Source organism: Bubalus kerabau, chromosome 2 (genome assembly GCF_029407905.1).
Source record: "Bubalus kerabau isolate K-KA32 ecotype Philippines breed swamp buffalo chromosome 2, PCC_UOA_SB_1v2, whole genome shotgun sequence".
In the NCBI taxonomy this organism is placed as follows: domain Eukaryota; kingdom Metazoa; phylum Chordata; class Mammalia; order Artiodactyla; family Bovidae; genus Bubalus; species Bubalus kerabau.
In genome coordinates this window covers 187,799,242-187,821,839 of record NC_073625.1, presented here as the reverse complement: position 1 = coordinate 187,821,839, position 22,598 = coordinate 187,799,242, and the positions used below count along the sequence as shown (strand labels likewise).

Here is a 22,598-nt window from a genome sequence, read left to right as displayed (position 1 = left end):
CTGAACCAGCATTTTCAAACGAGGGATGAGAAATGATACAAGATCATGCAAGGGCAAAAGACCCACTCCAAGTGCCAGACAGACCACTATATTTCACATAGCAGAGTAAGGAAAATTCATTTTCAGATTCTACATTGCAACTCATCTTTAAGAAAATACCATTTGTTGGGATTTCCCTGGCGGTTCAGTAGTTAAGATTCCCCACGTCCACTGCACAGGGCACAGGTTTGACGCCTGGTCAGGGAACTAAGGGGGCTTCCTCAGGAGCTCAGCAGTAAAGAATCTGCCTGCAATGTAGGAGATGCTGGTTTGATCCCTGGGTTGGCAAGATCCCCTTGAGGAGGGAATGGCAACCCCCTTCAGTATTCTTGCCTGGAAAATCCCATGGACAGAGGAGCCTGGCAGGTTACAGTCCATGGGGTCCAGTAGAGTCAGACATGACTGAAGCAACTTAGCACACATGCACACACAGGGAACTAAAATCCCACATGCTGCACAGTGTGGTCAAAAAAAGAAAATGATAGGGAATGATTAAAAAAAAAAGTATAATTTGTTGAATTTTGGCACAGGATCAAAGCAGGATAGCCACAGTTATGTAAGAAGGATCTAAGACACTCCACACTGGAACTTCCCTGGTGGTTCAGTGGTTAAAAAATCTGCCTCGCAAAGCAAGGGATATGAGTTCAATCCCTGGTTGGGGAACTAAGATCCCAGTGCTGAGGGGCAATGAAGCCCACATACTCCAACTACTGAGCCTCTGCACCACAACGAAGATCCCACATGAGGCAATGAAGACCCTGCATGCCACAGCTAAGATCCAACACAGCCAAATAAATAAATATAAATAAAGTTACTCCACACTGTTCTGACTACGTATTCTTGTGGCCAGAATTTTGCCAGTCCTTCCACCAAAACAACACCTTAAAACAGACTGAATACAAAAGGTGCCCTGAGGACCCAGCTGTCTTCTGCTAAGGACATTAAAGAGATTTGCAAAAGTTTAAAACAATGGCATTATTTTCACTATTTTGTTTTGGAGAGTAAAGTTATTTTTCACAAAAATATGTTGACATAAAATAACTATAGTGCTGTTATTTTAAGGTGAATTAACAAATATTTAAAATTTTTCTCAGTTTTAATTTCAAATGCATAACCTACAGGCTTCCCTGGTGGCTCAGACAGTAAAGAACCTGCCTGCAATGTGGGAGACTCAGGTTCCATCCCTGGGTCAGGAAGATCCCCTGGAGAAGGGAATGGCAACCCAGTCCAGTATTCTTGCCTGGAGAATTCCATGCACAGAGGAGCCTGATGGACTATGGTCCATGGGGTCACAAAAAGTCAGACATGACTGAGCGACAGACACAGAGACACAACCTACAGAAACAAAAGCTTTTCTGGGTCCTCGGTCACTTTTAAGTTTATGGAGGGGTTCTGAGATGAAAAAGTTTAAGGACTGCTGTTTCTGACTGCCTGACTAGAATATTGAGCAGACCCTTTAGAAATGGAAGGACCAGATACTGCAGTCAGACAGACCTGTGTTTCCATCAATGTTCCACACTGTGCTGATGGATGTAGAGTACCTAATTTAATATCCCTGACCCTTGAGGTTTATTTTTAATCTGTGCAATGAGAAGAGTAACATCATTTTTAGAGCTTCTGACATTAAATGAAGTAATGTACCAGCACAGACCATCTGCAGCTAGCAGGCATTCGGACATTTCGTTATCTTTGCATGTTGCACTTGGTCCTCTAGGGCTTTGAGGCAGCCAGGACCTCAGTTGAATTAGGACTGAAGTTCAGATTCCTGGCTGGCTGGTCAACTACATGGACAGAAAGGCTCTCCATGTCATGGGACACAGCCCAGGATGGTCATAGGAGGGTAGAAGGGCTGACACTTCAGAGCTCTTCCAACCTTGGAGAGGAACTGTTCACCTTTCGATGCATCTAAACTGAGGTCACCAGGTCCTGGAATGGCAAGCAGAAGTGCACAGGCACTCACTGACCACACACAGACCGTGAGAACCTCACGCCATGTCTCTCCCTCTTCGCCCTTCTGCCAACTGATGGTCCACTATTATATGCATTCTTCCTCGAATGCAAGATGTATGAGAAACAAAAGCAAAAACCCAACACCCAAATGCCTTTCCTTGTTGCTAGTTTTCACTCTTCATGAAACTAGTTTTGTTGGCTTTAGTGGCTGAGATTTTAGGAGGAAGAGCATGGAAACTGGATCAGACTGACCCATATCTCCTGGTGCCGTCCCTCAGTGTGAGCCAGTGTGTGTGGTGGGGGGAATCACAATGCCACCTCAGAGAGACAGGATGAGAAGATACCTAGAAGGAGGCTGGATGCACAAGAGTTAGTGTCAGTTGCTCACTGGTGTCCAACTCTTTGCAACCCCATAGACTAGCCTGCCAGGCTCCTCTGTCCATGGAATTCTCCAGGCAAGAATACTGGAGTGGGTGGCCATGCCCTCTTCCTGGGGAATCTTTGAACCCAGGGATCAAACCCGGGTGTCCTACATTGCAGGAAAGGCTCCTCATGAAAGGTCGATATTCTCATGGTAATGGGTCATTTTGTCTCTCACTATCATAAACTATCAAGAGAAAAACCAGCTGAATTTCAGTTTTGATTAAGAAAAATATAAGGGACAACCAAAGAAACACTGTATGACATCTGTCCTAGGATATTCTAAGGAGAAAAAAATGTTTCTTAAAGGTAATCCTTTCGGGAAATAAAACCAAGAAAACTCAACAGCATACGTATGTAAAAGTCCAAAAAAATGTAAAGGAAGAAAACAAAAATATTTTCGAAACTCCGAGTTTGGTGAGTTGGACTGAGCTGCAGCGTGTTGACAGTTCTCGCGCGTGTAGGACCCCCTTCCCTGTACCCAAACTATCCCCCATCAACCCAAGAGCATGCCGCCGGGACCCCACGTGAACCCCACCCCGCCCCTTTTCTTTCCCATCTTCTGGTAAAGATCGCGGCCCTCCGGACCTCCATCCGGCCTGGGGTGCTTCCAGCTCGGAAGCACATGATTATGAACGCTTTTCCTCGGGGATTGGTTGGAGAACTGAAGATACAGGGGCTCTACAGAAGTCACCCGTGCACAACCCCCTGGCGTCCTGCCCACCCTCCCTGACTCCTGCGGGTCCCCGTGCCACGCGGTGCTCATGACGTCTCTCCGACAGCCTCCACTGGTCCCCCTACTTCCTGCCACCTTTCCTTTCCGGACATTGTCCACTTTTCCACACCCCGGCACCTGCCAAAACCCCAAAGCCTGCTGATTTGGGGAACAGCCGGGGTTCGAGGGGGCTCTGATCCCCTGGAGCTCTCCCTCCCCTGCCGCAGCTTCTGGAACCTTCTGCTGGGGGCGCTCGGGTGGGGTCTGGGGGGCGGCCAGCCCGGAGGTCCTAGGCCACGTGGTGTTCTCGCTCAAGGCCCCCTCGGAGGACGAGCACGGAGTTGGGGGTGCAGTCTCTCACGTGCTGAGAAGAGCCAGGGAGTTGGACCAGTGAAGTGCAGCCCGGATGTGTGGTATCCGTCCCCGGAAACCAGAGGTGCTGGACACCTGAGGGCTCATTCCTGAGACCCCCAGGCAGGCCCCTCTGACCCCTGTTGGCCTGCATGGCGGCCCGCGGTCTCCATAAACTGCGAACCGGCCCCGCGGTCCCGTCCGGTATCCAGTCCCAACCCGGTCTCCTCTAGGCCAGAACCGGGATCAGACCCCACCCAGATTCCCATCTCCGTTCCACCCCCATCGCGCCCGGCCCCTGGCCCTTCCTGACCCTGGTTCCCGCCCCCTCTCTTACCACATGGCCGCCTCCGGCCTCTGCGTGTTCTGGGCAGCAGGCGCCGCGCCCACACCGTCCCCATTCCCTCCGGTCCGCGGACACGTGGCGGAGTCTATGCAGCCTCTCCCGCCGCCGCTGGGGGGCCGCACTCCAATCTGCGCGGGCTTTCCTTCTCGGTGAACTCCAGGGGAAGAAAGGTGGTTCTCCACACAACCTGTCCCGCGTCTGTCCCGCAGATGCTGGCGTGGGTGTGGTGTTTGGGTCTCTCACTGCCTTTCCTAAGCGCCCCCAACATCTCCCCACGTGTTCCCTGGTCCCACTGCCGCCTCTCCTCTCTCCTCCCTTTGGGCCCACATCATTCTCCCTACCATGGAGAGCCCCCAGGGAGGCTCAGGAGCCCACAGAGAGTTTCCTAAGGAGGCACCGCTGGTGGCCCAGCCACTACCCTGGGCTTTCCTGGGGTTGTGTTTGCTTAAATTGCCCAAGGAAATGACCCCACTCCAGGCCATGGCCACAGCCAAGTTCTCAAGGCAGAGGAGACTGCATTCAAAAAGGGTAGGCTGTATGTTTCTAGAAAGTTGTCCATTTCTTCTAGGTTGTCAAATTTGTTGGCATACAATTGTTCATAGTATTTTCTTATAGTTTTTGTATTTCCGTGGTATCAGGTGAGATTATTCTCTTTTCGTTTTTTATTTTGTGTACTTGCATTCACTTTTCTTCTTGGTGAGCCTGGCCAGAGATTTGTCACTTTGGTTTACCCTTTCGAAGAACCGGCTCTTGGTTTTGTTGATTTTTTTCCATTGTTTTTTAATCTCTATTTTATTTATTTACTGACTTTAGGCTTTGTTCTTCTTTTTGGAATTCTTTTAGGTGATAGGTTAGGTTGTTTACTTGAGATTTTTCTTGTTTTTTGATGAAGGCCTGTATCACTATGAAATTGTGGTTGGTGAGGGATGGACTGGGAGCTTGGGATTAGTATATAGGATGATAAACAACCAATTCCTACTGTACAGCACAGGGAACTATGTTCAATATCCTGATAAACCCAATGGAAAATAATATTTGTTAAAAAAAGTATATATGTGTATAACTGAGCCACTTTGCTATATAGCAGAGGTTAGCAGAACATTGTAAATACTGCAATTTAAAAAAATATCCTGTAATAAATCATAATGGAGAAGTAGATTTTGAAAGATTATATATGTTTATATCATATACATATATATGTATATATACACACATATATATATATACATATACATACTAAGTTGCTTCAGTTGTGTCTGACTCTATGTGACCCTTTGGACTGTAGTCCACCAGGCTCCTCTGTCCAGGGGGGGTTTCCAGGCAAGAATACTAGAGTGGGCTGCCATTCCTTCCTCCAGGGGATCTTACTGATCCAGGGATTGAACCTATGTCTCTTTACGTGTCCTGCATTGGAAGGCAGCTTCTCTACCATATGTGCCACCTGAGAAGTCCATATATATATTGTAAATCAACTAGATGTGAATAAAAAGTAAATTCAAAAAAAGGGCTGGATATTGGAAATGGCCCTGTTCAGGCTTGGTATGTGAGCTCCCTTGGCCAGGCAGCCCCCATTTCATGCTCTGTCCATCAGCATGGCCCTGCCCACTTCCTCAAGTCAAGGTTCAGCTTTCCCACTGAGGCTTTCTGTCCCTTTATAATCGTGTATCCTTGGGGGCGGGAGGCGGGGAAGAAGTATGAGGAGCCCTGGTTGAAGTACTTTAGAATTAATCTCCATATCAAAATGTTTCTGTGAAAATGCTCCCCACCTCCCCTTCATTCTCCTGATGCCCCACGCAGGTCTTTTGAGTATTTGCTACAAAGCCAGATGGCTGATGCACCTGCTGGCCTATAGGTTCCTGGTGGGTGAGGACTATGTTTATTCTTTATGTCCCCAGCATCCAGCATTGCTGAGGCACTGAGAAAGTACTCAGAAATAACCTGTGTGCTGCATGGATGCCTAAGAAAATGCAAAGCGGGTGACAAGTCCAGGTTTCGCTTAGTTTGCTCCCTATTAGTCAGCTGGGGCATGCAAGCTTTAGTAATTGTGGTGCACAGGTTCAGTAGTTGCAGATTCCAAACTCTAGAGCACAGGCTCGGTAGTTGTGGCACATGGGCTTGGTTGCTGCATGGCATGTGGAGTCTTCCTACACCAGAAATCAAATCCATGTCCCCTACATTGGCAGGCAAATTCTTACTCACTATGCCTCCAGCTGCTGATACTGCTAAGTCACCTCAGTCGTGTCCAACTCCAGGGACATCCCTAAATCTTACCTCTTTGAAAGCCTGATTTTCAAGGGCCTCAAACTGGATTTAACCTGGAGTAATAATAAGCTTGTATTTTCGTATTTTCATAAAACAGTGCTTTGGCTACTACCTGTAACTGTAGCTGGAGTTCAGGCCACAAGATCAGGAAAAAGAGTCATACCTCCAATTAGCTCAGTCATTGGTGTTGAAGCTAAGGTATTTGAACAACACAGGATTTGGCTGGAGAAGAGAGGTTTCTTGAGAGAAAAAAAAAAAAAAACACTAAAATCACTGTTGTAGATTGTTCTTGACGTCATGATGTGGAAAGAAGTCAGAATATCTGGTGAAGAATGCAAAGCAAAAACTCCTTGGTCGCATTGCCTAACAACCATCGTGCCAAGGAACCTGGCTCATTCTTTTCTCATAATAGAAACTTTCCTTTTAAAAACCATGATCTAAAGCTGCTTTTCTCTCACAAAGTCTAACAGTGATCAGCAAGTTGCAAGAATAGCAAGTAGTTACATGTACACACATACACACACGCACACACGTTTTCAAGAGGTGACAAGAAAAAATTTTAAAGCCCATTTAATAAAAGTGTCTGCCTTCTTTCTAAGGAGAGGAAGCAAAAGCAGCTTTCACTTTTTCATGGGCTCAGTTTCACCTGGTCCTCACCTTCCTTCATTCCCTTCTCCAGCTCTTAACGGAGCAGTGAATGAATGAACAGAGGCTCATTTGGACCTGTGACTTCCATGATGTCATTTCACAGCCACAATAGTCCTGGGAGGGCAGAATCGTAGGACCCACTTTACAGATGTGACAGTCGAGGATCAGTTGCGGACCCGTGAGGTCTGGTGACGTTCATTGTCACCTGGCTGGTGGGACTGGGGCTGCTGGTCATCTATCATGCTGTATTCCAATGCCTATTCACCTTACGTGTCTGACTCTTGTGACTCCATACAGTCTGTGGAATTTTCCAGGCCAGAATACTGGAGTGGGTAGCCTTTCCCTTCTCCAGGGGATCTTCCCAACCCAGGGATCGAACCCAGGTCTCCCGCATTGCAGGCGGATTCTTTACCAGCTGAGCCACCAGGGAAGCCCTACTTATGGATAGGACTTGTTTATTGTTTTTTAGTTCCAGAGTCATGTCCAATTCTTTTGCAACCCCATGGACTATATCCGGCCAGGCTCCTCTGTCCATAGGATTCTAAAGGCGAGAATATAGGAGTGGGTTGCTGTTTCTTCTCCAGGTAATCTTCCTGACCCAGGGATCGAACCTGCGTCTTCTATATTTGCAGGTTGGTGTTTTTTGTTGTTGTTGTTTTTACCACTGAGCCACCAGGGAAGCCCAAGACTTATTTATCCAGTTACTAAAACCATACTTGACACATAGCAAATTTTCAGTACCTTTTGAATAAATGAATGAACAAATGAACTCTGGAAAGCAATGGAATAAAGTAAAGACTATGTTTAATTTGACTTTAAAAATTCTAGGTTCCAGTCTCAGCTCTGCCACATTTCTAATCAATTCACCTAATTCTTCCAGCCCTTAGTTCCTTCACCTTTAAGATGGCATGGTGATGATGATGATTGTTAACTATCTGCCTCTACAGTTTTCATAAAGATGAGATGGAAATTCCCCTGTAGGGTTCCTGGAGGAGTTTGAAGCCAGCAGTGACAAATGCAAATGCTGAATGGGGCTTCTGGGCTGGAGTGGGAAACCACCTGGCCCCCCGCCCCCGCCATGTGCAAAGGGAGGACATTACACTGAACAGATCACAAAAAGCACTTTGTCTTCGGGCTCCCTACCCCTGCAAGTCCCCTCCCCACACACTGGCAGCCAGAGTTAGAAAAAAATGTGTGCTGGGAGTTAGGAATCTAAATTAAGTCCCCATGTCCCAGCTCTCTTCCCCAGCCCACTACTTCCACCATTCCGGTCAGCGCTGGTGCAGGCTGCTGGCGCTCAGCTGAGGACCCACTTTGGAATCAAGAGGCACATCCAAGTGCAGAACCAAGGCCTCACCCCTGAGATGCTGACATCACCCAGAAGGGAGCCCAGGAGCTGACATTTGTAGAAGAAATCCAGATAGCTTCCATATGTAGACAGAATTAGGTACTACTGAGTTAGTTACATAAGGTTTTGGGGGCATTCTTGTTATTTGGGACCAGATAATCCTTCGCTCTGGGGGCTGTCCTATCCCCAGAAGGATGGTTGGTGGCAGCCCTATTCTCTGTCTACTGTGGCCAGTGGCATCGCCCCAGTTGTGAGCACCATAGAACTCTCCCTGGGAGGCAGAACTGTCCCAGGTGAGAAGCACTCGATTTGAGAAAAAAGGATGGCAGGAGAGAGGCTGTCGTGGCGTCGGACCCTCAGTGGGCAACCTAGGACCTGCACCACCAGGGAAGGAGTTTGTTGGAATTGCAGACCCCCGCCAGTCCAGGGGTCTCCCAGAGATACTGTGCAGGGGATGCTTTGAGAGCACCATCAGGCCACCCATGCTTCTTTCCTCTGGAAGCACTTATTAACAGAGTTAACTCATTTTTTTTAAATTGGAGGATAACTGCTTACAGTGTTGTGTTGGTTCTTGCCATACAACAACGTGAATCAGATGTATGTATACATATATCCCCTCCCTCGTGAGCTCTCTCTCCTCCTCATCCCACCCATCTAGGTCATCACAGAGCACCGAGCTGAGCTCCCTGTGCTCTACAGCAGCTTCCCATTGGCTATTTTACACACGGTGGTGTGTATATGTCAATGCTATGCACCCAGTTCACCCCCACCCCTTCCCCTGCTGTGACCACAGTCCATTCTCTACATCTGCATCTCTGTTTCTGCCCTGCAATAGGTTCATCCATGCCATTTTTCTAGATTCCATGTATACATGTTAATATACAATATTTGTTTTTCTGTTTATGACTTACTTCACTCTAACAGAATTAGTTTATTAAAATAGCAGTTCACTGGGAGTTCCCTAGTGGTCCAGTGATTAGAACTTGTGCTTTCACTGCCGTAGTCCCAGGTTCAATCCCTGGTTGGGGAACTAAGATCCCACAAGCTGTGTAACTCTGCCAAAATATACAAACAAAAGAATAAAATAGCAATTCACCATCCGCATCTAGGTGACATTCAATCAGAGCATCAGCGTGGATGGACTTTAAGAATTCACTCCAAGCACCCAGATGAAGCCTCTAGGGGGAGAGGGGCGTGACCCCTTGTAACACAGCTAGTCAAGGCGTGGCAGGGAGGGGAGGAAAGAGGGTCTACCTGGGGTGTGTCTTGAGGGATGGGAGGGGCGGGGTGGGGACAGCTTATGAGGGAGGTTATGGGAGAAGGGATGCTCATAATCAGGGAGCTGGGTCATAGAGACAGCCTGTTCCTCCCACCCCTTCCTTCTAGACACCTTGCAAATGACAGTCACGCCCAGCTAATGCTTCCTGGTGTGTGAACTAGAGGCTGCCTCCAGTGGGGTAATGGTGAGCAGGGGGCTGTGAGAGGGACTGAACTGGCTGGGCCAGTGCCACCAGGGCACAGTGTGGCAGACACTCCCACTTGGTACTGGTGGGGCACAGCTGTGCCTGTTGAACCTCCGCTCTGCCTCCTGGAAGGACCAGCCCTGGGGCTCTCTCTGGCCTCTCCCAGAGTTTGTGAAGGTGAGAGCTGGATGGATGGAGCATGGATCTCTAGGGTAGCCTTGAAGGTGGGGGAGCCACAAAAGGGCAGCCCATGGGGTTTTGTGGAAATGGGCCACAGTGATGGGATGGGGGCCATGATATTTATCTAAACCAGCCCTTCCCCTCCCTGTTGCTCTCCCTTCCCCTACTTTTCCTCTCCTCTGCAGCACTGAGTACTGCCCAGCAGTATTTTAGACATTTTCAGCAGTATTTTCGGCATTTTTGTGTTAACTGGCTTATCATCTGGAGTGTAAACCTCTCTCCACCAGACAACAAGTTCCATGAGGATAGATAGGGTCCCTGACTTGTTCACAGTGGAATCCCAGGGGCCTCGGATAGGGCTGGTCTCAGCTGGCACTCCTTCAATATTTGTTCAATGACTGGACACAACGAATGAGCAAATAGATTGATAAGCCTTGGATTTGTTTTAACGGTAACTGAAGGAAACGCCTCTTCCTTCTTCCCCTCCCTGTGATGACTTAATTGACTGTGTATTTACCAGCTTTTAAAAAAGTCTCTTGGGGTTTCCCCAATAAAGCACCAAGAGGAAAACCTCAATGTTGCTGTTCCCGGGTGGAGGGCGAGTTCTGTTGCTTGGGTTCACTTTCTTCTCTTTTAAAGACATTGTTGTTGTTGTTCAGTCACTAAGTTGTGTCCAGCCCTTTGCGACTCCATGGACTGCAGCACACCAGGCTCCCCTGTCCTTCACCATCTCCCAAATTCACTCAAATTCTTTTCCATTGAGTTGATGATGCCATCCAACCATCTCATCCTCTGTCGCCCTCTTCTCCTCCTGCCTTCAATCTTTCCCAGCATCAGGGTCTTTTCCAATGAGTAGGCTCTTCACATCAGGTGGCCAAAGTATTGGAGCTTCAGCAGCAGTCCTTCCAATGACTATCCAGGGTTGATTTCCTTTAGGGTTTACTGGTTTGATCTCTTTAAAATTAGCAAATTCTTAAAATAATAATAATAACGATAATAACATCAGCCAGACAACTGATTTCATCCTCTGCTGAATGGAGTGTGAATTTGAATAGCTTCATTGGAAAAGTATTTAAATCCCTGACTCAACAGACCTTCCACTTCATATAACATGGGGATGCTGTCTGCTCCAGCTATCTAATGAGGTGACCAGAAGGAACCAAGGAAATAGTGAAATTGCAGGGAAAAGCATAGAGGTAACAGAATATGTTATTCAAACCATCAAAACATGGACTGGGTACTGTCATGGTTGCCGGGCAGGAATCTGAGATCCTATCCTTTCACATTCCTAAGCAGGGACAAATTGTTATTCTAGCATGGGTTAGAACTGGTTTTTTCTGAAACTGGGAGCCAGGTTGAATCCCTTCCTCCACTATTCAGGCATTCCACTCTCAAGGGGGCAGATCTAGCCAGCCCGCAGCAGCTGGCATGGGCCGGTGTGCGTTCTGGTTGTTTGAAGTTTGATGTGTGCCAGCTATTATTACACAGCTTGATGATTGTTCCAGGCATGGGAGTGTGACAGGTGTGCCCTGGAAGAGGTAAAGTTAGGTGAAACTGGGGCTGGTCTTGAGTGCTTGCATATGGATTTTTCTCCTGTGGCTGCTGCAAGCCATGGAAGTGTTTAGGTTGGGAGTGGTCCAGCTCATAGGGAAGGTGGGTTCAGGATGGGAGAGGCTGAAGACAAGGAGACGAATAAGGGAACCAGTTCAAGAGCCCAGAGGACAGGTGGCTGGAACTATCCAGGTGAATGCAGAGGGGTTTGGGCTCTTTAGGAGGTAGGAACAAAAGCAATTTGAATGGGGAATAAGGAAAGGGAGGGCATGGAATGACTTAGGTTTCCTGCTCAGGCTTCTGGTCGGGGGGAGGGGGAAGGGAAGGGTTGGCCTCCACTAAGAGAATAAAATAAGAACAGAGTCAAGTGTGGAACAGGAAGAAAACAATGCACAAGGTTGCTTTTTCAATGGTTGTTCCTAATTATTAAAAGCAACATATGTTTTGAAAACAGAATTTTCAAAAGAATATTGTAATTAACTGTAGTTCTTTCAGAGATAACCTCTCTGACTTTTTGCTCCATTTTTTTTTAGTCTTTGGTCTCTCTTTTTTAAATCCTTCTTTAAAAAAATTTCTTTTATTGAAGTATAGTTCATTTAGAATGTGTTAGTTTCTGGTGTACAGAATAGTGATGCAGTTCTACCTATTGGGTTGGTCAAAAAGTTCATTCTGGTTTACCATAAGATGTTTCAGATTCTTTTCCATTATAGGTTAATACAAGATATTGAGTATATCTGTAGGTCCTATACAGATATAGTAGGTCCTATATAGTAGGTCTGATACAGTAGGTCTTTGTTGTTTGTTTATTTTATATGTAGTAGTATGTATCTGTTAATCCCAAACTCCTAACTTACCCCTGCCCCACTTTCCCTTTGGTAACTATCAATTTGTTTTCTGTGTCTGTGTGTCTATTTGTGTTTTATTTATAAATTCATTTGTATCTTTTTTTAGATTCCACAAACAAGTTGATGTTATATATTTTCTGAATGTGTTTGTGTGTGTTTGCATAAGCGTGGATGTGCATTTAAAATTATCGATTTCACTGCATAGCAGTTTAATTTTTTTCTTAGTAAGATATATTTTTGGTCTCCAAAATCATTGCAGATGGTGACTGCAGCCATGAAATTAAAAGACGCTTGCTCCTTAGAAGAAAAGCTATGATCAACCTAGACAGCATATTAAAAAGCAGAGACATTACTTTGCCAACAAAGGTCTGTCTAGTCAAAGCTATGGTTTTTCCAGTAGTCATGTATGGATGTGAGAGTTGGACTATAAATAAAGCTGAGCGCTGAAGAGTTGATGCTTTTGAACTGTGGTGTTGGAGAAGACTCTTGAGAGTCCCTTGGACTGCAAAGAGATCCAACCGGGCAATCCTGGAGGAAATCAGTCTTGAATATTCATTGGAAGGACTGATGCTGAAGCTAAAACTCCAATACTTTGACCACCTGATGCGAAGAACTGTCTCATTGGAAAGACCCTGATGCTGGGGAAGATTGAAGGCAAGAGGAGAAGGGGATAACAGAGGATGAGATGGTTGGATGGCATCACCGACTCAATGGACATGAGTTTGAGCAAGCTCTAGGAGTTGGTGTTGGACAGGGAGGCCTGGCGTGCTGCAGTCCATGGGGTTGCAAAGAGTTGGACATGACTGAGCGGCTGAACTGAACTGAATGACATAATCATTTCCCAACCTTTAAATTATTAAAAGGAAAGCAGACTTCATTTCATTCCATTTCTTAGATACTGTGATTTTCACAAAGTGAATGTTTGTGGGCCTCCTGCATCAAGCAAGTCTATTGGCACAGCTGTTCTGATAGCGTTTGCCTACATCATGTCTCTTGGTCACATTTCGATGAATCTTGCAACATTTCAAAGTTTCCACATTATTACTGTATTTGTTATGGTGATATTTGTGATCAGTGATGATCACTGATCTTTGATGCTCTTTCTGCAACTCATGAAGCTCAGAGGATGGTGAGCATTTTTAGCAATAAATTATTTTTTAATTATGGAAGGCATGGATATTTTAAAAAGACATAATGCTACTTCTCACTTAATAGGCTATAGTATAGTGTAAACATAAACTTGTGTAACTTGCTTTATTGTGATATTCATTTTATTATGGTGGTCTAGAACCACACCTGTAACATCTCTGAGGTCTGCCTGTATATTTTTAATGGTTGCTGAGTATTCCACCCTATGAATGTGTGAGAATTACTTTATTTCTTTACTGTTGGACATGTGCTGCTAAGTCACTTTAGTCGTGTCCGACTCTGTGTGACCCCATAGACGGCAGCCCATCAGGCTCCACCGTCCCTGGGATTCTCCAGGCAAGAACATTGGAGTGGGTTGCCATTTCCTTCTCCAATGCTTGAAAGTGAAAAGTGAAGTCGCTCAGTCATGTCTGACTCTTAGCAACCCCATGGACTGCAGCTTACCAGGCTCCTCTGTCCATGAGATTTTCCAGACAAGAGTACTGGAGTGGGGTGCCATTGCCTTCTCCGTTGGACATGTAGGTCTTCCAATTTTTCCGCCTTGAATAGCACAGCATCACATTTGTATTAAATCTTTACCCAAGTTTCAACTAAAGAGTTTAAAAACATTTAAATAAACAAACTCAACATTCCTGTAGAAAAGACAAAGAAACAAGCAAACAAAAACCTTAAATGATATAAAAATGTATACAATTACAATGGAAGATCAGGGATTTCCCTGGTGACCCAGTAATTAGGACTCTCAGTTGCCACTGCACGGGGATGGGTTCAATCCCAGCTTGGAACCAAGATCCCACATGCTGCATGGCATGGTCAAAAAATGACAAAAAAGTGAAAAAAGAAAAAAAAAAATCCTAGAAGACCAGAGTTTCAGTATGAACATGGTCATGTAAGATGGCAAACACCCTCTGCTTCTCTGGGAAATCACAGACGAGAAACCAGAAAAATAAGACAAATGAACCGCACTCCCTGAACCTTACATTTTTAGTGAAAGTAGGAGGGAGGGAGAAGCTACAGGTGGAAAGAGTGTGGAGAAGCTTCCAGAAGCAGCTGAGAGAGGGCAGAGGCCACAGGGAAGGAATGGAATGATAAAGGATGACCAGTGATTTCAAGTTCCAGCAGCACCCAACTCAGAAGACACCAAAAAGAGTTCATTTCCCCACAGGAGTGGCTCACTGTTAAGTGTGAAAGCCTGTCCTTTCTTATCAACAAGGGAAAGTGAAGGAGAGGGGCCAGAGCCGGGGGTACTCCTGGGAGAAGCAGCACACACACATTCCACATTTCCAGAAAACAGTCCACGTATTTGGCAGCAGAGAAAGAGGGAATATTAGAATTGTGAGAACTGGAGGTTGGGTGAAACCTACACTTGCTTCCCCATTGGTACCTCCTGCAAATAAGCTGGTCTCCAGTTTCATGGTGAGCGAGTGAGCAATTTAAAAACACAACTCAAGCAGAATTTTGAGCAGCAGTTATTAAAAACGAGAAATCAAAAAAAAGAAAGCAACAAAACTTACCATCCAATGAGGAACACTCGCCTGAAAAAGGTCTTTGGAAAGCAGGTAGAGAATGGAAGTACGTGTTTCATCACAATTTTTTTTTTAAACCAAAACAATTCACTGAAGCAATTCCTTCCATGAAGAAGGCCCATAATGAAGACATGCAAAGATTAGGGGAAATAACAAACTCATTGGAGGAAATAAAATTCAAGCTGATCAAACTCAAGAAAGGCCTGGGGAAAAAAAAGATGGAGTCACTCAGAGAAGCCCCAGAGAAAACAGACGCTCAATAAAACCTAACAGGAACACAGTAGACAGAAATGAGGCAAATAAAAAAGAGTCAGGATGGTGGAGTAGGAGGTGGTGGAGTTCATCTCCTGCCTGTCCCTGCCCCCACCCCCCACAGATGCATCGAGAAGACATCTACATATGGGACAATTCTCACAGAACACCCTCTAAACACTAGCAGAGGACCTAAAAGGACAAGAAAGATTCCCACGTAACCGGGTAAGAAAGAAAAAGGGAAAAGAAAGAGGAGATGAAGTGGGACAGGGCCTGTGTCCCTGTTGGGGGCATGAGCTCAAAGACAGGAGAAGTTCCCTTGTGTGGAGGAGCCCCCTTACTGGTGGGGTGATCAGTCAGGAAAAGAGAGGAGAGGTTCCCTTATGCGGGGGAGCCCCCTCACCAGTTGGGTGATCAGTCAGGACAGAAGGGGAACATCAGGGGCAGTCAGTGGAGAGTAAAGCAATTGGTCCACGGCAGGCAGGACAGGGTGAGACCCACACAGAGGGGCGTGCCACAGCCCTGCACACCCCAGTCTGATGTGTTCACTGGTGCGCACAGGGCTGGGTTGGGGCAGGGGGTGCTGGTGCTGGAACATGGGATTTGGAGAGCAGACCCGGGGAGGGCCCTGCTGTTGGCTGAGAAGAGACAGCCTTGGGGGATGGGAATGAGGCATTCCACAACCAGGAATGCTTGTGGAGAAAGCGCCGTTGTCAAGTGATGTGCAAGGAGGAGGGGGCCTCCACTACAGCCTCTGTCCCCACATCCCAGCCCCTGCCTCCCCAGCCACTAGGGAAGTCCCCCACCAGCGCCTGCAATCTCTTGCACCTCCAGCCACAGGCTCCCCCACGTGACCTATTGGTGCTGAAGCCAGCTCCCTCATGCACGTGGCCGCCAGCCCCCCTGCGTGACCAGCCCCTACTGGGACTCTCATGACCCCAGCTGCTGCTGCCTCCTCCTCCACCCCTGTCCCCACCAGAGCAGATGCTCTCTCGACCCTGACCACCACTGCCTCCACGCCCCCTCCTCTCTGGGGCAGACTCCTGTGCTCCATGGCAGCCTTGGGAAGCAGACCTCTGTGGGTGGTCCACATGCAGAGGTGGGGTTACCCACAGCTGAGCCCCAGGGGCCATGTAACTAAAGAAGAAAAGTTGAAATCTCTTCTCTCAGCTGTGCAAACTGCCACCCCCATGGCCAGCTTTATAAACTTAGCACCTATAGAACATCTGCTGGGGAGGAGGGAATGGCCACCCACTCTAGTATTCTTGCCTTAAAAGTCCCATGGACAGTGGAGCTTAGTGGGCTGCAGTGCATGGGGTCACAAAGAATCAGACGGGACTAAGTGACTGAGCACACAGAACATGTGAATGGACAACGAGTAGCTCCTGTAGCCAAGACGGGTCATCTTTAGCAGTTGTAGACTTTATGGGCATGTACACATGGGGTCAGGGCCAGGCCAGAAACTGTGCTGCCCCCATAGTGCCCACAGTGGGTGCAGAGCCATGATACTGTGATCCTGGAATCTGACTTCAGTGAATCTGTGTTGGTGACCTGATGAAAGCAACTCCTGAGAGTCGCCAGGGCCACTTGCCAGCACAGCCATGATTTAGATGGGGCTGAGAGCTGTGCCAACAACCATGTAATCAGAGAACTTGCACAGTGGGTGAAAGGTGACACGACAGAGCACTCCCACAGAGTGCTCCAGAGGTGAAAAAAAGAGCTGGCTTAAAACTCAATGTGCAGAAAACTAAGGTCATGGCATCCAGTCCTGTCACTTCATGGCAAATAGATGGAAGAACAATGGAAACAGTGGCAGATTTTATTTTCTTGGGCTCTAAAATCACTGTGGACTGTGACTGCAGCCATGAAATTAAAAGACACTTGCTCCTTGGAAAAAAACTATGAAAAACCTAGACAGTGTATTACAAAGCAGAGACATCGCTTTGCTGACAAAGGTCTGTATAGTCAAAGCTATGGGTTTTCCTGTAGACATGTATGGATGTGAGAGTTGGACCATAAAGAAGGCTGAGCCCCAAAGAATTGATACTTTTGAACTGTGGTGCTAGAGAAGGCTCTTGAGAATCACTTAGACAGCAAGGAGATCAAACCAGTCAATCCTGAAGAAAATATTCATTGGAAGGACTGATACTGAAGCTGAAGCTTCAGTACTTTGGCCACCTGATGTGAAGAGCCGACTAATTGGAAAAGACCCTGATGCTGGGAAAGATTGAGGGCAGGAGGAGAAGGGGAAGACAGAGCATGAGATGGTTGGCATCACCGACTCAAGGGACATGAGTTTGAGCAAATTCAGGGAGATGGTGAAGGACAGGGAAGTCTGGCATGCTACAGTCCATGGGGTTGCGAAGAGTTGGACACAACTTAGTGACTGAACAACAGCAACAGGAATACTCAGTGCTTTCTTTCCCTGTGGGAGTGCTCCAGTCCCATCTGCCTCACACCTTAGATCAGAAACACAGCTAAGAAACAGATCTGAGGGCTTCGATTCCAACAACTAGGGAGCAGATCCTGCCTCTGATAAGGTGGTGACACCCATAAAGCAAAGAAAAGGCCCCGTTCAGTATGCACAATGTCCGTCACACCTGCTACCAAGGGGGAATGGCCAGCACACACTGAGAAAAGAGGTGGCAGACATCTATACTAAAAATAGCCCTCGTGCCAAAAAGCATTAAACCCACACACACTACAAAGGGATGTTCCCATAGAAAGATAGCCCTCCAAGACAGTCTGAGAGTCTGGCATTGAGGGGAAGAGCCCCTAGAGCATTTAGCCTTGAAGGTCAGCAGGGCTTGAGTAAAGACCCCCCACAGAGCTGGGGGAAGCAGAGAATCCACTCTTGGAGGGTGTGCACAGGTCTCATGTGCACTGGTACCCCAAACAAAGCAGTACCTCCATGGGGACCTGGGCTCCACCTCCCTAAGGACAGTTTCCTGGGGAGGTGAAGGTCAATAGCTCACTGTGGGGGCAAGGACACTGGTAGTGGAAGACACAGGGAATATTGATTGGAGTGAGCTCTCTCAAAGGTCCACATTTTGGACCAAGACCCGGACCCACTCGACAGGCTGCAGGCTCCAGTGCTGATAAGCCTCAGGCCAAATAACCAGCAGAGGCCCATGCATCAGCAGACAGTCTGCACAGAGTCATCCTGAGTTCACTGTGGGCAGGAGGAGAAGGGAACGACAAAGTATATGATGGTTGGATGGCATCACCAACTCAATATATTACTAAAAGAGGTGTGTGGGTCTGGCTGCTCACCTCTCAAACGCCAAGAAACAGGCCAGACTGATGGAAAGGAAAGTTGGCTTTATTTCAGATGCCGGCACCTGAGGGGAAGGCTGGTAGACATCTGTCCAAAGGCTGACTCCTCCCCACCCTGACAAACAGGGGATGAGAGTTTTTATAGACAGATTGGGGGAGGGTCTACATGCAGACACAACACAGTCATCTCTAAGTCATCTTCAAATTGGTCATCAGTGCTCTGACCAACATCATCTTGGTTGTTTAGGTACAGTTAATATTCAGTTCCAGGGTCCATTTGTTCTTATTTCTTTGCAGCCAGTTCTTGGATGTGTGGCAGCTCATGTCCTGGGTACAGTCTGGTCATCATGTAGTTAAATTCTCTACCTGGTGTTTTGGTATCTATAGGACAGCTCACAGGACATGGCTCAGAATATTATCTATGAAAGTGAAAGTTGCATAGTCGTATCCGACTCTTTGCGTCCAGATGGACTATACAGTCCATGGAATTCTCCAGGCCAGAATACTGCAGTGTGTAGCCATTCCTTTCTCCAGATGATCTTCCCAACCCAGGAATTGAACCCAGCTCTTCCAAAATGCAGGAGGATCCTTTACCAACTGAGCTGCCAAGGAAGCCCATCTATAGCTCTTGAGAAAAAATTAAAGGTTTTTGACTATGCTTAATGACTACACTATTATTATTTAGTCTCCTTTGATTGTTTTCCTTTGTTTCCACATTTCTCAATTCTCTGATTAAAATTAATCTCTGGCTAAAGTTTTCCATAGATGAAAGGCAGGCAGAGGGCATGGAGGGAAGGGAAGGACCATAGGGTCCTGCTCTATTTCAAATGGATATGTTCAGTCGCTTCTGTGACCCCTTGGACTGCAGCACACCAGGCTTCCCTGTCCTTCACCATCTCCCTGAACTTGCTCAAACTCATGTGCCAATGCTGTCAGTGATGCTGTCCAACCATCTCATCCTTTGTCTCCCCCTTCTCCTCCTGCCTTCAATCTTTTGCAATGAGTTGGATCAAAGTATTGGAGCTTCAGGTGGCCAAAGAATTGGAGCTTTAGCATCCGTCCTTCCAATTAATGTTCAGGGTTGACTTTCTTTAAAATTCATTGGTTTGATCTCCTTGCAGTTCAAGGGCTTCTCAAGAGTCTTCTCTAGTACCACAGCTCAAAAGTATCAATTCTTTGGTGCTCAGTCCTCTTTATGGTCCAACTCGCACATCCATACATGACTACAGGAAAAACCATAGCTTTGACTGTAAAGAACTTTGTTGGCAAAGTGCTATCTCTGCTTTTTAATATGCTCTCTAGCTTTGTTATAGCTTTTCTTCCAAGGAACAAGCATCTTTTAATTTCATGGCTGCAGTCACCATCCACAATGATTTTGGAGCTCAAGAAAATAAAATCTGCCACTGTTTCCATTTCCCCCCCATCTATTTGCAATGAAACGAGGGGACTGGAAGCCATGATCTTAGTTTTTCTGAATGTTTAGTTTTAAGGCAGCTTTTTCACTGCTCTCTTTCACTTTCATCAAGAGGCTCTTTAGCTCCTCATCACTTTCTGCCATAAGGGTGGTGTCATCTGCATACCTGAGGTTATTGATATTTCTCCTGGCAATCTTGATTCTAGCTTGTGATTCATCCAGCCTGTCATTTCACATGATATAATCTGCATATAGGTTAGATAAGCAGGTAACAATATACAACCTTGATGTACTCCTTTCCCAATTTGGAACCAGTCCGCTGTTCCATGTCTGGTTCTAACTGTTGCTTCTTGACATGCATACAGGTTTCTCAGGAGGCAGGTAGGATGGTCTGGTATTCCCATCTCTTTAGGAATTTCTCAGTTTGTTATGATCCACAGTCAAAGGCTTTAGCATAATCAATGAAGCAGAAGTAGATTTTTTTTTTTTTTTGGTAATTCCCTTGCTTTTTCTATGATCCAACAGATGTTGGCAATTTGATCTCTGGTTCCTCTGCCTTCTCTAAATCCAGCTTGTATACCTGGAAGTTCTCAGTTCATATACTGTTGAAGTCTACCTTAAGGATTTTGAGCATTACCTTGCTAGCATGTGAAATGAGCTCAATTGTACGGTAGTTTGAACTTTCTTTGGCATTGCCTTTCTTTGGGATTGGAATGAAAACTCACCTTTTCCAGTCCTGTGGCCACTGCTGAGTTTTCCAAATTTGCTGGCATATTGACTGCAGTACTTTCACAGCATAATCTTTTAGGATTTGAAATTACTTAACTGGAATTCCATCACCTCCACTAGCTTTGTTCATAGTGATGCTTCCTAAGGCCCAATTGACTTCCCATTCCAGGATGTCTAGCTTTAGGTGAGTGATCATACCATTGTGGTTATCCTGGTCATTAAGACCTTTTTTGTACAGTTCTTCTGTGTATTCTTGACACCTCCTTTGAATATTTTCTGCTTTTGTTAGGTCCATACCATTTCTGCCCTTTATTGTGCTCATCTTTGCATAAAATATTCCTTTGGTATCTCTAATTTTCTTGAAAAGAGCTATAGTCTTTCCCAGTTTGTTGTTTTCTTCTATTTTTGCACTGTTCACTTAAGAAGGCTTTCTTATGTCTCTTTGCTATTCTTTGGAACTCTGCACTCAAATGGGTATATCTTTCCTTTTATCTTTTGTGTTTCGCTTCTCTTTTCTCAGCTATTTGTAAGGCCTCCTCAGACAACCATTTTGCCTTTTTGCATTTCTTTTTCTTGGGGAGGGTTTTGATTGCTTCCTCTTGTACAATGTTATGAACCTCTGTCCATAGTTCTTCAGGTACTTTATCTATCAGATCTAATCCCTTGAATCTTTTTGTAATTTCCACTGTATGTCCACGCAAGTCTGCGTCCGCCCCACCAGCACAGGCCTCTCCCTTCGCTGCTCCATCTTCACCGCTGGTGGACACCGCAACTGTTCTCCATGGATGATGATATTGCCGCGCTCGTGGTCGACAACAGGCTCCGGCATGTGCAAAGTCAGTTTCACGGGTGACGATGCTCCCCAGGCCGTCTTACCCTCCATTGTGGGGTGCCCCTGGCACCAGGGCATGATGGTGGGCATGGGCCAGAAGGACTCCTATGTGGATGATGAAGCCCAGAGCAAGAGAGGCATCCTGACCCTCAAGTACCCCCATTGAACATGGCATTGTCACCAACTGGGATGACATGGAGATCTGGCACCACACCTTCTACAACGAGCTGCGTGTGGCCCCTGAGGAGCACCCCGTGCTGCTGACTGAGGCCCCCTTAACCCTCAAGGCCAGCCGTGAGAAGATGACCCAGGTCATGTTCGAGACCTTCAATGCCCCCGCCATGTACGTGGCCATCCAGGTTGTGCTGTCCCTGATGCCTCTGGCCACACCACCGGCATCATGATGGACTCCGGTGACAGGGTCACCCACACGGTGCCCATCTATGAGGGGTACGCCCTCCCCCATGCCATCCTTCATCTGGACCTGGCTGGCTGGGACCTGACAGACTACCTTATGAAGATCCTCACGGAGCATGGCTGTAGCTTCACCACTATGGCCAAGCGGGAAATCGTCTGCGACATCAAGGAGAAGCTCTGCTATGTCGCCCTGGACTTCGAGCAGGAAATGGCCACCGTGGCCTCCGGCTCCTCCAGGGAGAAAAGCTACGAGCTGCCGGACGGGCAGGTCATCACCATCAGCAATGAATGGTTCTGCTGCCCTGAGGCTCTCTCCCAGACTTCCTTCCTGGGCATGGAATCCTGCGGCATTCACGAAACTACCTTCAATTCCATCATGAAGTGTGACGTTGACATCTGCAAGGACCTCTATGCCAACACTGTGCTGTCTGGCAGGACCACCATGTACCCCGGCATCACAGACAGGATGCAGAAAGAGATCACTGCCCTGGAACCCAGCATGATGAAGGTCAAGATCATCGCGCCCCCCTGAGCACAAGCACTCCGTGTGGATTGGCAGCTCCATCCTGGCCTTGCTGTCCAGCTTCCAGCAGATGTAGATCAGCAAGCAGGAGTACCATGAGTCTGGCCCCTCCATTGTCCACTGTAAATGCTTCTAGGCGGACTGTTAGTTGTGTTACATCCTTTTTCTTGACAAAACCTAGCTTGCGCAGAAAACGAGATGAGATTGACATTGCTTTATTTGTTTTGTTTGTGTCTTTTTTAATTTTTGTTTTTTTTTTTGGCGCTTGACTCAGGATTTAAAAACTGAAACGGTGAAGGTGACAGCAGTTGGTTGGATCGAACATCCCCAAAGTTCTACAATGTGGCAGTGGACTTGGATTG

At 46.8% G+C, this 22,598-nt stretch overlaps 1 pseudogene; it reads left to right on the top strand.

Annotated features, from left to right (window-relative positions):
- Positions 1–1,653: 1,653 nt before the first annotated feature.
- Positions 1,654–22,372, top strand: LOC129644217 (actin, cytoplasmic 1-like; annotated as a pseudogene).
- Positions 22,373–22,598: the final 226 nt, after the last annotated feature.